Genomic DNA, 13,356 nt, shown 5'->3' on the forward strand with positions numbered 1-13,356 from the left:
TGGATCTTCTCCAAACTAGGGGGGTCTCCTCGTCCTTTGCACACAGACATGGGCGGATTCAGGGTGGGCTGCAGCCCCCCGTGGCCACAAATACAAGGAGGACATCGGCCCAACTCGCTCTCAATTCAGCCCAAAATCCCTATGAAAGCCCAACTCAAAGCCTTTTCCTAGTATTTAGCCCCCCCCTGGGCTGATTTTGGATCCGCCCCTGCACACAGATACGCCACCACTCCACACCAAGAATGGATGATCACCGTCTCGAAGATGTTCAAACTAAAGGGTACTAAGACACACACAAGCAAGTGAAAGGCAAGTTCATATACATAGCCCATCTGTAATAACCACCGGAAAAAGTCCGTCAAATTTCCTGTAAACACTGGACTGATTTACTGTCTTCAAAAGATCCATCACAAGATCATACGGTGTTACTAGCTATTGAACTACTCGTTTACTTTTTCCAATTGTTGGACGATACGTTGTTTGATTTTTTTAATTAATATCGTCGGGTCCTCTGGTGCTTGCAAACACCTTTAGTCACTCCACTGGACCACACCGGATGATCCACCAACTTCACGGTTCATTTCGCTGGGTGGTTCAATGCTCTCTGCCTACCAGGGCTACACAGTGGCCAGGTCTCTGGTCATCATCGAATGATCCATGCTTCTGCCTTTCTACTGGATTGTCCGATACTCAAGCAAGGAATTTTTTTCGTAGGCACTTCTATCTTCAATTGTCAGGTGCATATATTTCTCCCATCGCCAGACTGTCCAACATGTGCTTCTTCAGCGCACCAAGTACTTTTTGCCCCATTTCATCACCGGTTTTCATGCTAATTTCTTTTCTTCCACACCTAGGAACTATTTTCAGTTATCTAACATATATTTAACATATATATTAGTCCTTGTCTTGCGTTGTCATCTAAATCACCAAAACTCAAAGATACGATAATGGGCACATTATCCTTACAATGTCCCCATTTTTTGTGATTGATGACAACACAAGCAAACCAAGCATAATACTAGATAGAATGTAAACAAATGAAATACATATGCACCATGCGTACCACAACTTCCCTGTTCTCTCCCCCTCTCTATTTTTCTGTCCATCCACTTTCTTTCTTTCTTTGTTTCTTATTATTGTTAGATATGTTAGTTATCTTCCACACACAAACATACTCACACGCAGGTTGATATTGGTGTGACTCCTTTCAGATTTTAGGTGCCAAGTATATATAGCAACATCATCCATAGATCAAACGTTCAAATATTTACATCTTCTACTCACTAATTTTTCAGCTCCGTGCTTTTATCTTGTTACTATGTAACAGATCTGGTACCAAAGCCAGGCCCTTGAATTATCATTTTGTGATTAGTTGCAACATTCCCTACTATCAACTCTGTTCTAGTACTTATCTAGTGCTACAGTTTTGCCATTTGAGTAGTGCCCATGTTACGGGGCCTTAATGCGTTCAGCATCTTTAAACAAACCATATTATCAAAAAATGACATTTTATCTAATATTGATTTTCTAGATACCAAACAACAATGGCGGCGGTATTGGATGCTTTAGCATCATACTTCAAAGACATGTTGTTGGAGATGAATAAAGAAGAGGTGCATCTGCTGTTGGGTGTCCCTGATGAGATAAAGAAGATGGACATCAAGCTTGGGGACCTTAAGAGGTTCCTTGCCGATGCTGACAAGAAGAACATCATCGATGAGAGTGTACAATCATGGGTGAGAGAGCTTAGGAATGTCATGTATGATGCCGGCAACATCCTTGATTTGTGCCAGCTCAAGGCCATGGGAAGGGGTCCAAGCATGGATATCGGCTGCTTCAATCCCTTGCTATTTTGTATGAGGGATCCTCTCCATGCTCATGACATTGGTAATCGCATAAAAAATCTTAATGAGAGGCTAGATGACATTGAGAAGCATAGCAAAACATTTAACTTCATTAACCTTGCATCTTATGAGGATAGCAGGCAAAAGTTAGAATCCTCTCGTCGTGCTAGGCGTGAGACAACAGGGGAGGATGAGTTAGGTGTTGCTGGTGAGAAGATTGAGGAGGACACAAGACATCTTGTGGATTTGCTCACAAAGAAGGAGAAAAATATACATGAACACAAAAAAATTATGGTCTATGCTATTGTGGGAGTTGGAGGGATTGGCAAAACCACCCTTGCCAAGAAGATCTTCAACAATGACATCATCAAACTAGAATTTGAAAGAAGAATATGGTTGAGTGTCAATCAAGAATTTAGCGACATTGATCTATTGGAGAGAGCTATAAATGAAGCGCAAGGAGACCATCAAGCAGCTAGAAACACAAAGGCTGCACTAATGCGAACCCTGAAGGAAGCCTTGTAGGGGTGCCAGACACTATTGGTGATGGATGATGTCTGGGACCACCATGCATGGGAGGGTGTCCTCAAAACTCCATTATTAAGCATCCTAGAGCAAGGTAGTTGTGTCCTCGTTACCACAAGACATGACATGGTCACTAAAGGCATGATGGCGGAGGTGCCCTACCACCATGTCGACAAATTAGAGCAAGAAGATGCCTGGTCTTTGCTCAAGAAGTAGGTTCGTATAAGTTAATTTATAGATTTATTTTGTTACAGATTCATGCCTGCACATTTGCATCACTACCTATTTAGATGTTGGTAATCTTGCGCATGTGATTCACATTTGCTTCACCATGCTTCACTATCTATTTATAAAATTGTGTCCTAAGAGGGATCATTTCACTCATCAAAATGATGTGGCACTCTTACAATCCACATAACGAAACTCTATACTAAGAATGCCCTTATGCACTTGGTTGTACAAAATTGTTAAGGGCTATAAATTAACCTAGACATTTATTTGTCTTAGCATTAATATTAGAAATCTAGGGTTTGTAAACCACTTTCAAAACACTACTACACAAACATTATCTCCGCCGGCTTGAAAACCACCACCACCACTGGTTTTGCGGTTCGGCAGTGATGCTCACCTTCATCACCGCCACATTGAAACCGATATTGAAAATTGAATAAAAATAATTAAAAAGTACACATGTCATGTGTGCCTGCAGTCGTCTATGCTGGTCTGCGCCAGCTGCCCCAAGTGGCGAGGATTGTGACATCGAGGTCCATCTCTATGTTGGGTGGTGTCCGCCATGCTGCCGAGGACCATGGGTGGTGTCTGCCACCTGCGCCGATGCTAGATCCAGTCTTAGGGCCGTGGTGGTACCGTGGAATAGAGAGAGGGCCGGGAGGGAGTGCGGGTGAGGGAGAGATGGGGCGGAAGGAAGTGCTCGGGTAAGGAAGAGAGAGGTGGTTGGGAGGTGGTGTCGGTGAGGGAGAAAGAATGGGCTAGGGTTTCTGGCCGGCTATATAATCAAGAATGGGCTACGGAAAAATACATCATATGTATGCTCATTGCTTCAAGCATTCTTATTATACACATGTTCTTTTTTTAATATGACAAATATAATACATTTATTACTTAAGTGAGTAATTAAGAAGAAGAATATGTGGAACATTGACTGTCATATTTTTTATAGTAAATAATAAGTAGGTGATTTACATACAGATTCAGGGGTTTTTATGTTAATTTTAGTAACGATGGAGGTGGATAATCTATATAAAATTACAAATTTAGGGGGTTACTTTACAATATTTTCACAATGTCATACGCGCGGATATTTCCACGCAATTTCTCGTCCTTGGTACGTACTATAGAGCTTGCTTGGCAGCCTACTATATATATTACTGCCTCCTCTCACAGTCACCGCCGCATACCTAAACCTCACCATTGGCCTTAATTTGATTTGATCTCGCCCCTTACACACTGGGCTACCGCCTACCGGAAACCTCACCATTGGCCTTCTTCGCTGCCTCCACGGCCTCAGTCGAGCTGTAAAATCAGATCTCGGAATAAACCACAGCGGCAACTGTTCTGGCCACGCCAACCTCAGGTTCGTTTCTAGCATGGCCGTTTGTATTTTCTTGCATGCATGCATAGCTCTGCCTCCCATTTGTCAACAACAGGTTCTCTGCTTGTTCGTGACGAGTAGGATCAATCAAACCACCCCAGAGATAACATCTGATTTGTGATTAGTTGAGAGACATATGAAACTGCAAAGTAGCCATTGTATCAGATTACGATATGTTCATTACGGCAACGAGTGCGTTATTATTGGACTCCTATGCCTCTGTCAAAAAAAAAGGAATAATGCTATATTTGTTTTAGGGCCTCCCATTTTACATCAATTATTAGAAGTGTTGTACTGCATAAGTCGCATTAAATTTATGAATAATTAGCATCTGCATCACCGGCAAAAAAACATGCAATGCAGAGAATCAATACTTTAACACTACCGTCCCTGACTTTGGGTAGGAAACAATAATACACATTTTAAGAGGCTAGAAGATATGAATTGTTCCATATGCATATGGTCACCGAATGTGAGGTGCAACCACTCCAGTGCTCCCTTCGTCCCAAATTAGTTCAACTTCTAGAGTTGTATTAAGTCGAACTATTTAAATTTAACTAGATTTATTGAAAAGAGCACCAAAACTTCTATCACCAAATTAGTATCACTAACTACATACCTCATGGAATATATATATATATATATATATATATATATATATATATATATATATATATATATATATATATATATATATATATATATATAATGTACGTATTTCGTGCTATAGATATTTTCACCCTCTTCTATAAACTTGATCAAACTTATACTGTTTAGGGTCATTCTAGGAATTGATTTATTTTTGGATGGACCGAGTTTATAGGCTATTGAACCTATAAATGATGGTTTTCTTTTGTTGCAGAAAAATAGCCATACAAGCTCACTGCCATGGTGGCTGTCCTTGCTGTTTTGGCATCCTACATCCCACACATGTTGGTGAACATGGCTAAAGAAGAGGTGCATATACTACTAGGGGTCACCCGGGAGATTGACAAGATGGGAGTCAAGCTTGGAGATCTCAAGAACTTCCTCACAGATGCTGATAGGAGGAACATCACTGATCTAAGTGTGAAGGCATGGGTGGGAGAGCTTCGGGATGCCATGTATGATGCCACAAACATCCTGGATCTGTGCCAGCTCAAGGCCATGGAGCAAGGCCCAAGCCGGGACATGGGATGCTTCAACCCATTGCTATTCTGCATGCGGACTCCCCTCCATGCCCATGATATTGGAAACTGCATCAAGAACCTTAACAAGAGGCTAGTGACATCAAGGCACGCAGCGCGTCATTCAACTTCATCAACCTTGGTTCCTATGAGGACGATGGAAGTAAGAAGGCATCATTTGGTTCAAGTACACGTGAGACATCGGGGACCCTCGATGGATCAGGTTTGGTTGGTGAGAAGATTGAGGAGGACACAAAAAATCTAGTGGCGATGCTCACAAAAGAGTATCAAACACAACAAGAATATAACAGAATTATGGTTTTCGCCATTGTGGGAGTTGGAGGGATTGGCAAGACCACCCTTGCCCAAAAGATCTTTAATAATGACATAATACAACAAGATTTCACAAAGAAAATATGGTTGAGTGTCAACCAAGACTTTGATGAGATTGAGGTGTTGAGGAGAGCAATCTCTGAAGCTGGGGGATACCACCATATTGCCGGAAATGCAAAGGCACTGCAAGAGCGAGCTCTAATGGAAGCCTTAAAGGGACATAGGACCTTATTGATAATGTATGATGTCTGGGACTATCGTGCATGGGAGGGTGTGCTTAGAACGCCCTTGCTCAATGCTGCCCTAGCTCATGGTAGCCGTGTCCTCATCACCACTAGGCATGACAATGTCGCACGACGAATGATGGCAGAGGAACCCTACCACCATATCAATAAACTTGACCCTGGGGATGCATGGTTGCTTCTCAAGAAACAGGTCCATACAAGCTCACCCATTCTTTGAAAATTTCCTTTGGTTTTCATTCAGACGTCGTGCTTGTTAGCTGCATCACATTATATTTGGTGCACTCTTAAAAGTAAGGGCTCGATCTTCTACCACTCACTACTAGAGAACAGACTTTAGAACGATGTCCCAAATTAGCATTAGCCTCGGCATTTTTTGCCCCCGGGACTAAAGGACCCTTTAGTCCCGGTTGGTAATACCAACCGGGACTAAAGGTCCCTGCCCAACGGTCGTCCGCGGGGCAGGGATCTTTAGTCCCGGCTGGTATTACCAACCGGGACTAAAGGTTTACCTTTAGTCCCGGTTGGTAATACCAACCGGGACTAAAGCTTTTAGTCCCGGTTTGGGTGATGCCCCGGGAATAAAGATTAATCTTTAGTCCCGGTTTGGACCCCTAACCGGGACTAATTATCCCGGCCTATAATCCAGCTCATTTCTTCCTCCCCGAGCCCGAGCCATTCCATTCAAACTCACTGCCTCTGTTCTTCAGCTTGCTGTTGTTCTTGCTCTCTCCCCCTCCATTGGTGTTGCTCTTCGATTTTGGAAGTAACAAACTTAATCCTCTTATGTTTTATCAGTAGCTTATCTCATTTTGCGATGTAGATGCATGTGTAACTTTATATGTTGGACTTTATTATGATTTTATATGTCATTTTTAGCTCAAAATCACATGATGATTTGCATATATGTTTGGATAAACAAAAGTTAAATTAGTTCATCAAAATCACGCCTCGCTCGTCCTCGCTGGAGCACGCGCCATCCTCGTTCCCGGTGGCTTATGTGATCTTAGAATTAATTTTTCCATGAAATGAAAAACTTAGAAAATTGTTAGAAAATTGTAGAAAATCCGTACTAGTTGAACTTGCGGACCGTATTCAGCTCGGCAAGCATGTTCTCTGCCGAGCGGTAACGGACGTCAAGGAGGAGCTTTGATTCTACGAGGGAGAGCGGCAATGGTCGTAGAAGACCGTGTTCCCTTTCTCGTAGAATCGGAGCTCTTCCTTAGCAAGTACGGTGCCGTCCGGTGGAGAAATGCTCGTCGAGATGATCACGTAAGCAAGGTCAACTAGTACGGATGGTTATTTATTGAAACATGTTTTTGAGCTATAATTTGATGGATATTTGATAACTTCAGACCTACAAATGTCATCTACAAATGTTACTATCCTCGGCAACCTAAACGCCCACGAGCTCGCCGATGTCGAGCAGGTCACTTAGAATTATTTTTTTCATGAAATGAAATACTTAGAAATCATGCCTTTTATTTTTTAGAATTAAATTTTCCATGAAATGAAAAACTTAGAAAATAGTTAGAAAATTGTAGAAAATCCGTACTAGTTGAACTTGCGGACCATGTTCAGGTCGGCGAGCATGTTCTCTGCTGAGCGGTAACGGACGTCAAGGAGGAGCTTTGATTCTACGAGGGAGAGCGGCAACGGTCGTGGAAGACCGTGTTCCCTTTCTCGTAGAATCGGAGCTCTTCCTTGGCCAAGTACAGTGCCGTCCGGTGGAGAAATGCTCGCCGAGTTGATCACGTAAGCAAGGTCAACTTGTACGGATGGTCATTTATTGAAACATGTTTTTGAGCTATAATTTGATGGATATTTGATAACTTCAGATCTACAAATGTTACTATCCTCGGCAACCTAAACGTCCGCGAGCTCGCCGATATCGAGCAGGTCACTTAGAATTATTTTTTCCATGAAATAAACTACTTAGAAATCATGCCTTTTTTTAGAATTAAATTTTCCATGAAATGAAAAACTTAGTAAATAGTTAGAAAATTATAGAAAATCCGTACTAGTTGAACTTGCGGACCGTGTTCAGCTCGGCCAACATGTTCTCTGCCGAGCGGTAACGGATGTCAAGGAGGAACTTTGATGCTACGAGGGAGAGCGGCAACGGTCGTGGAAGACTGTGTTCCCTTTCTCGTAGAATCGGAGCTCTTCCTTGGCCAAGTACGGTGCCGTCCGGTGGAGAAATGCTGGCCGAGATGATCACGTAAGCAAGGTCAACTAGTACGGATGGTTATTTATTGAAACATGTGAAATCCGTACTAGTTTTGTTTAAATATATCATTTTAGAAAATATGAAATTTACACTAGTTTGCAAAAATAAGTATAGAAAGTAGATGACAACTGGTACCGGATCATCGGCCTCTCGTTCGGTTGCGAAACGACTGAGGCCAGAACTCCCTCTCATTATCTGCGGCAAGTGTAAGTAGAAGATTGTGATGGAGTACCGAGTCAAGAGACAGGGACCCAACAAGGGTCGTGTTTTCTACAAGTGCCCGGATCGCGATGTGAGTTTCTTACGCATTTTATCTTTATGGCTAATTGACCTGCTTTTCTTGAATATTTTTGACTAAATATTTTTTGGCTTTAATTACAGTGGGAGGGCAATGGATGCGATGGTTGGTACTGGGAGGAAGATTATGCTACATACGTGCAGAATTTGGGTGCGCTTGAGGTAGCGGCTGCTGCTGATGAGGCAGTGAGCCAGCAGGAGAAGCTTATTGATATTCAACAGAAGAATGATTTGTCTGTTTTAGTTGCGTACGATCACGAAATAATTATGTTACTGAAGTGCATTGTAGTTTTAGTTTGTTTAGTGATAGTTGGGATTGCTTACGTTGTAGCCAGACTTAGTTAATTAATCAACCGTGTGTGTGTCATTTATGTTGTGTAATAAAATACTAAATTATGTTCAAGGTTTTCATAATTTGTCGTGTAATACAGATTATGTCACGCCATTGGATGTACAATGCTGATCGCCGCTCCCAAGACTTTATTGAGGGCTTGCACTATTTCTTAGGTGTGGCTGAGGCAAATAAGCGGGATGGTTTCATGTGCTGTCCATGTGCCCTATGTAAGAATTTAAAGGAATATTCAAGCTCAATGAGTCTTCATTCACATTTGCTTAAGTCAGGTTTCATGTCAAACTATATATGTTGGACTAAGCATGGAGAAAGCGGGGTCATGATGGAAGAAGGTGAAGGAGAAGATTTAGACATTGATGACATTATTGCTCAGTATGGTGCCTTTGATGATACTACAATGGGGAGAGATGAAGAAGAGGTAGCGGTAGAAGATGATCTCGGTGATGCTCTTGGCGATGCCATTCGTGATGCACAACAAGAATGGGAAAGTGAAAAAGAGAAAGTTAAGTTCGAGCGCATGCTTGAGGATCATAGGAAGTTGCTATACCCGACGGCCGAAGAGGGGCAAAAAAAGCTGGGTACAACACTGGAATTGCTACAGCGGAAGGCAAAGAATGGTATATCCAACAAGGCATTTGGGAATTTATTGAACCTCATAAAGAAGATGCTTCCGAAGCCAAATGAATTGCCCACCACTACGTACGAAGCAAAAAAGGTTGTCTGCCCATTGGGATTAAAAATCCAGAAGATACATGCATGTCCTAATGACTGCATCCTCTACCATGGCAATGAATACGAGAATTTGGATGAATGTCCGGTATGTAAAGCATCGCGGTATAAGATCAGGCGCAATGATCCTGGTGACGTCGAGGGTGAACAACGTCCTAGAAAGAAAATCCCTGCCAAGGTTATGTGGTATGCTCCTATAATACCACGCTTAAAATGTTTGTTCAGAAATAAAGACCATGCAAAGTTGTTGCGGTGGTATAAAGAAGACCGTAAGGTAGACAATATGCTGAGACACCCAGCTGATGGGTCCCAGTGGAGAGCGATAGACAGGGAATTTCCAGAGTTTGCAAATGAGGCTAGAAACTTATGGTTCGCCTTAAGTACAGATGGTATGAATCCTTTTGGAGAGTAGAGCACTAGTCATAGCACTTGGCCAGTTACTCTATGTATCTACAACCTTCCTCCATGGTTATGCATGAAGCGGAAGTTCATTATGATGCCGATCCTCATCCAAGGTCCGAGGCAACCTGGCAACGATATTGATGTCTATCTGAAGCCATTAGTTGAAGAACTTCTAGTTTTATGGAACAAACCAGGTGTACGTGTCTGGGATGAGTACAAACAAGAACACTTTGACCTACGAGCAATGTTGTTCGTAACAATCAATGATTGGCCTGCTTTAAGTAATCTTTCAGGTCAGACAAACAAAGGATATAATGCATGCACACATTGTTTTGATGACCTTGACAGTATATATTTGAAAAGATGTCGAAAGGTCGTGTACCTTGGCCATCGTCGATTCCTTCCGTTGAATCACCAAGTAAGAAAGAAAGGGAAGCATTTTAAAGGTAAGCCAGACCATCGGAAGAAGCCTCATAACCGAACCGGGGAAGATGTACTCGCAATGGTCAAGGATGTGAAAGTAGTATTTGGAAAGGGACAAGGCAGTGAATCTGTTCCCAAAGATGCTAAGGGACACGCACCCATGTGGAAGAAGAAGTCCATCTTTTGGGAGCTACCCTATTGGCAAGTCCTAGAGGTCCGCAACGCAATCGACGTGATGCACCTGACAAAGAATCTTTGTGTGAACGTGTTAGGATTCATGGGTGTGTACGGGAAGCCAAAGGATTCACTTAAAGCACGCCAGGACTTGCAGGGCATGAAAGAATGAGACAACCTTCATCCAGAGAAGATAGATGATGGACGTCATTACTTAAGTCCTGCTAGCTACACGCTTAGCAAAGAAGAGAGGGACAGCATGTTCGAATATCTAAGCAGCATCAAGGTCCCATCGGGATTCTCCTCCAATATAAAGGGTATAATAAATGTGCCAGATAAGAAATTCCTAAACTTAAAGTCCCATGACTGCCACGTGCTTATGACGCAATTGCTTCCAGTTGCTTTAAGAGGAATTCTACCTCCACATGTACGTCTAGCCACCGTGAAGCTATGTGCATTCCTCAATGCAATTTCTCAGAAGGCAATCAATCCAGTGGAACTAGCTACTCTACAGAATGATGTGGTTCAATGTCTTGTCAGCTTTGAGTTGGTGTTCCCTCCATCCTTCTTTAATATCATGACACACATCCTAGTTCATTTGGTGAAGGAGATTAGTATTCTTGGACTTGTGTTCTTACATAACATGTTCCCCTTTGAGAGGTTTATGGGAGTCTTGAAAAAATATGTGAAAGTCCGTTCTAAGCCTGAAGGAAGCATCGCCCAGGGCTATGGAACAGAGGAGGTCATTGAGTTCTGTGTTGACTTTATTCCTGACCTTGCCCCGATTGGCGTTCCCGAATCACGACACGAGGGGCGACTCAGTGGTAAAGGAACTTTAGGGAAGAAAACATATATCGTCATGGAAGACGATTATTTCAATAAAGCACACTACACAGTTCTTCAGAACTCATCATTGGTGCATCCGTACATCGAGATACATAAGGAGTTCTTACGATCCAAATTTCCAGGGAAGACTGAAGCTTGGATTAGGCGTCAGCACATGGAAAGTTTCAGTGGTTGGTTGCGAAAAGAATGTCAAGGCGATGACAATATTGATGAGCAACTGTATTTGTTGGCTAGGCAGCCATCGTGGCATATCCTCACGTACCAAGGGTACGAGATAAATGGGAATACATTTTACACAGTTGCCTAAGATAAAAGGAGCACCAATAAAAATAGTGGTGTTCGCATAGATGGAACAGATCCAAATGGGAATATACAAACATATTATGGCCGCATAGAAGAGATATGGGAACTAGACTACGCACCTAATTTTAAAGTCCCTTTGTTCCGGTGCCAATGGGTGAAGCTGACCGGAGGAGGGGTAACAGTCGACAAAGAGTATGGAATGACAACAGTGGACCTCAACAATATTGGGTACAAAGAGGAATCATTCGTCCTTGCTGCCGATGTGAGTCAGGTGTTCTATGTGAAAGACATGTCTACAAAATCAAAGAGAGGAAAAAACGAAGACATCAACTCAATGATCAATGAGCCAAAGCGCCACATAATTCTTTGTGGGAAAATAAATATAGTGGGAATTGAAGACAAGTCAGACATGTCAAAAGATTACGAAAGAAATGTCCGAATTCCACCCTTCATAGTGAAGAAAGATCCAAGCATCATGTTAAATGATGAAGACACTCCATGGTTACGACAAGATCATAACCAAGGGTCATACGTCAAGAAGAAATTCACTATTGTGCCCGCATGATACAACGATGCATGTTTAATATATTATGTTTTAGAGACAGATATTATGTAATATGTTATGACTTCACAATTGTAGATCTTGCTGAGATGATCAAACTTGGTATTCAAAGTTTTTTCATCTGAGGTCATTTAGTGTCTCATTTGAGCAAGTTTGACCAAGTCAAATTTGGTCAAATAAAAAAACAACACTTTGACTCTAGTATTATGAACTCTAAATGACTTCAAACTGAAAAGTTTTGAATACCAAGTTTGTTAAACTCAAAAAGATCTACAATTGTTGTTTTGGTCAACTTTCCATTTGAGAAAGTTTGGACGGTTTAAATTTTTTATTTTTAAATTTCGACGCCTACAAACTAGTTTTCAGGACCCTAGATTGTCTCAAATTGAAAAGTTTTGAATACCGAGTTTGTTAAGCTCATCAATATATACAATCCTTATATAGGCCATTTTTTCATTTGAGAAAGCTTGAACAAAATGTAGTTCAAATTTCACAAGTGTGACATAGTTTTAGAAAGTATTTATGAGATTCAAGAAGTTGTGACTAGTGTTTGATAAAAAATTCACAAATGGGAAAATAAGCTATGTAACAATTGTAGATCTTGCTGAGATGATCAAACTTGGTATTCAGAGTTTTTTCATCTGAGGTCATTTAGTGTCTCATTTGAGCAAGTTTGACCAAGTCAAATTTGGTCAAATAAAAAAACAACACTTTGACTCTAGTATTATGAACTCTAAATGACTTCAAACTGAAAAGTTTTGAATACCAAGTTTGTTAAACTCAAAAAGATCTACAATTGTTGTTTTGGTCAACTTTCCATTTGAGAAAGTTTGGATGGTTCAAATTTGTGATTTTTAAATTTTGATGCCTACAAACTAGTTTTCGGGACCCTAGATTGTCTCAAATTGAAAAGTTTTGAATACCGAGTTTGTTAAGCTCATCAATATATACAATCCTTATATAGGCCATTTTTTCATTTGAGAAAGCTTGAATAAAATGTAGTTCAAATTTCACAAGTGTGTGACATAGTTTTAGAAAGTATATATGAGATTCAAGAAGTTGTGACTAGTGTTTGATAAAAATTTCTCAAATGGGAAAATAAGCTATGTAACAATTGTAGATCTTGCTGAGATGATCAAACTTGGTATTCAAAGTTTTTTCATCTGAGGTCATTTAGTGTCTCATTTGAGCAAGTTTGACCAAGTCAAATTTGGTCAAATAAAAAAACAACACTTTGACTCTAGTATTATGAACTCTAAATGACTTCAAACTGAAAAGTTTTGAATACCAAGTTTCTTAAACTCAAAAAGATCTAC

At 41.1% G+C, this 13,356-nt stretch overlaps 1 pseudogene; it reads left to right on the forward strand.

The window, feature by feature from the left end:
- Positions 1-1,544: 1,544 nt before the first annotated feature.
- Positions 1,545-13,356, forward strand: part of LOC136488287 (putative disease resistance protein RGA4) — a 50,260-nt pseudogene continuing 38,448 nt past the window's right edge.

The sequence above is a fragment of the Miscanthus floridulus genome, chromosome 10 (assembly GCF_019320115.1).
Source record: "Miscanthus floridulus cultivar M001 chromosome 10, ASM1932011v1, whole genome shotgun sequence".
NCBI lineage: Eukaryota > Viridiplantae > Streptophyta > Magnoliopsida > Poales > Poaceae > Miscanthus > Miscanthus floridulus.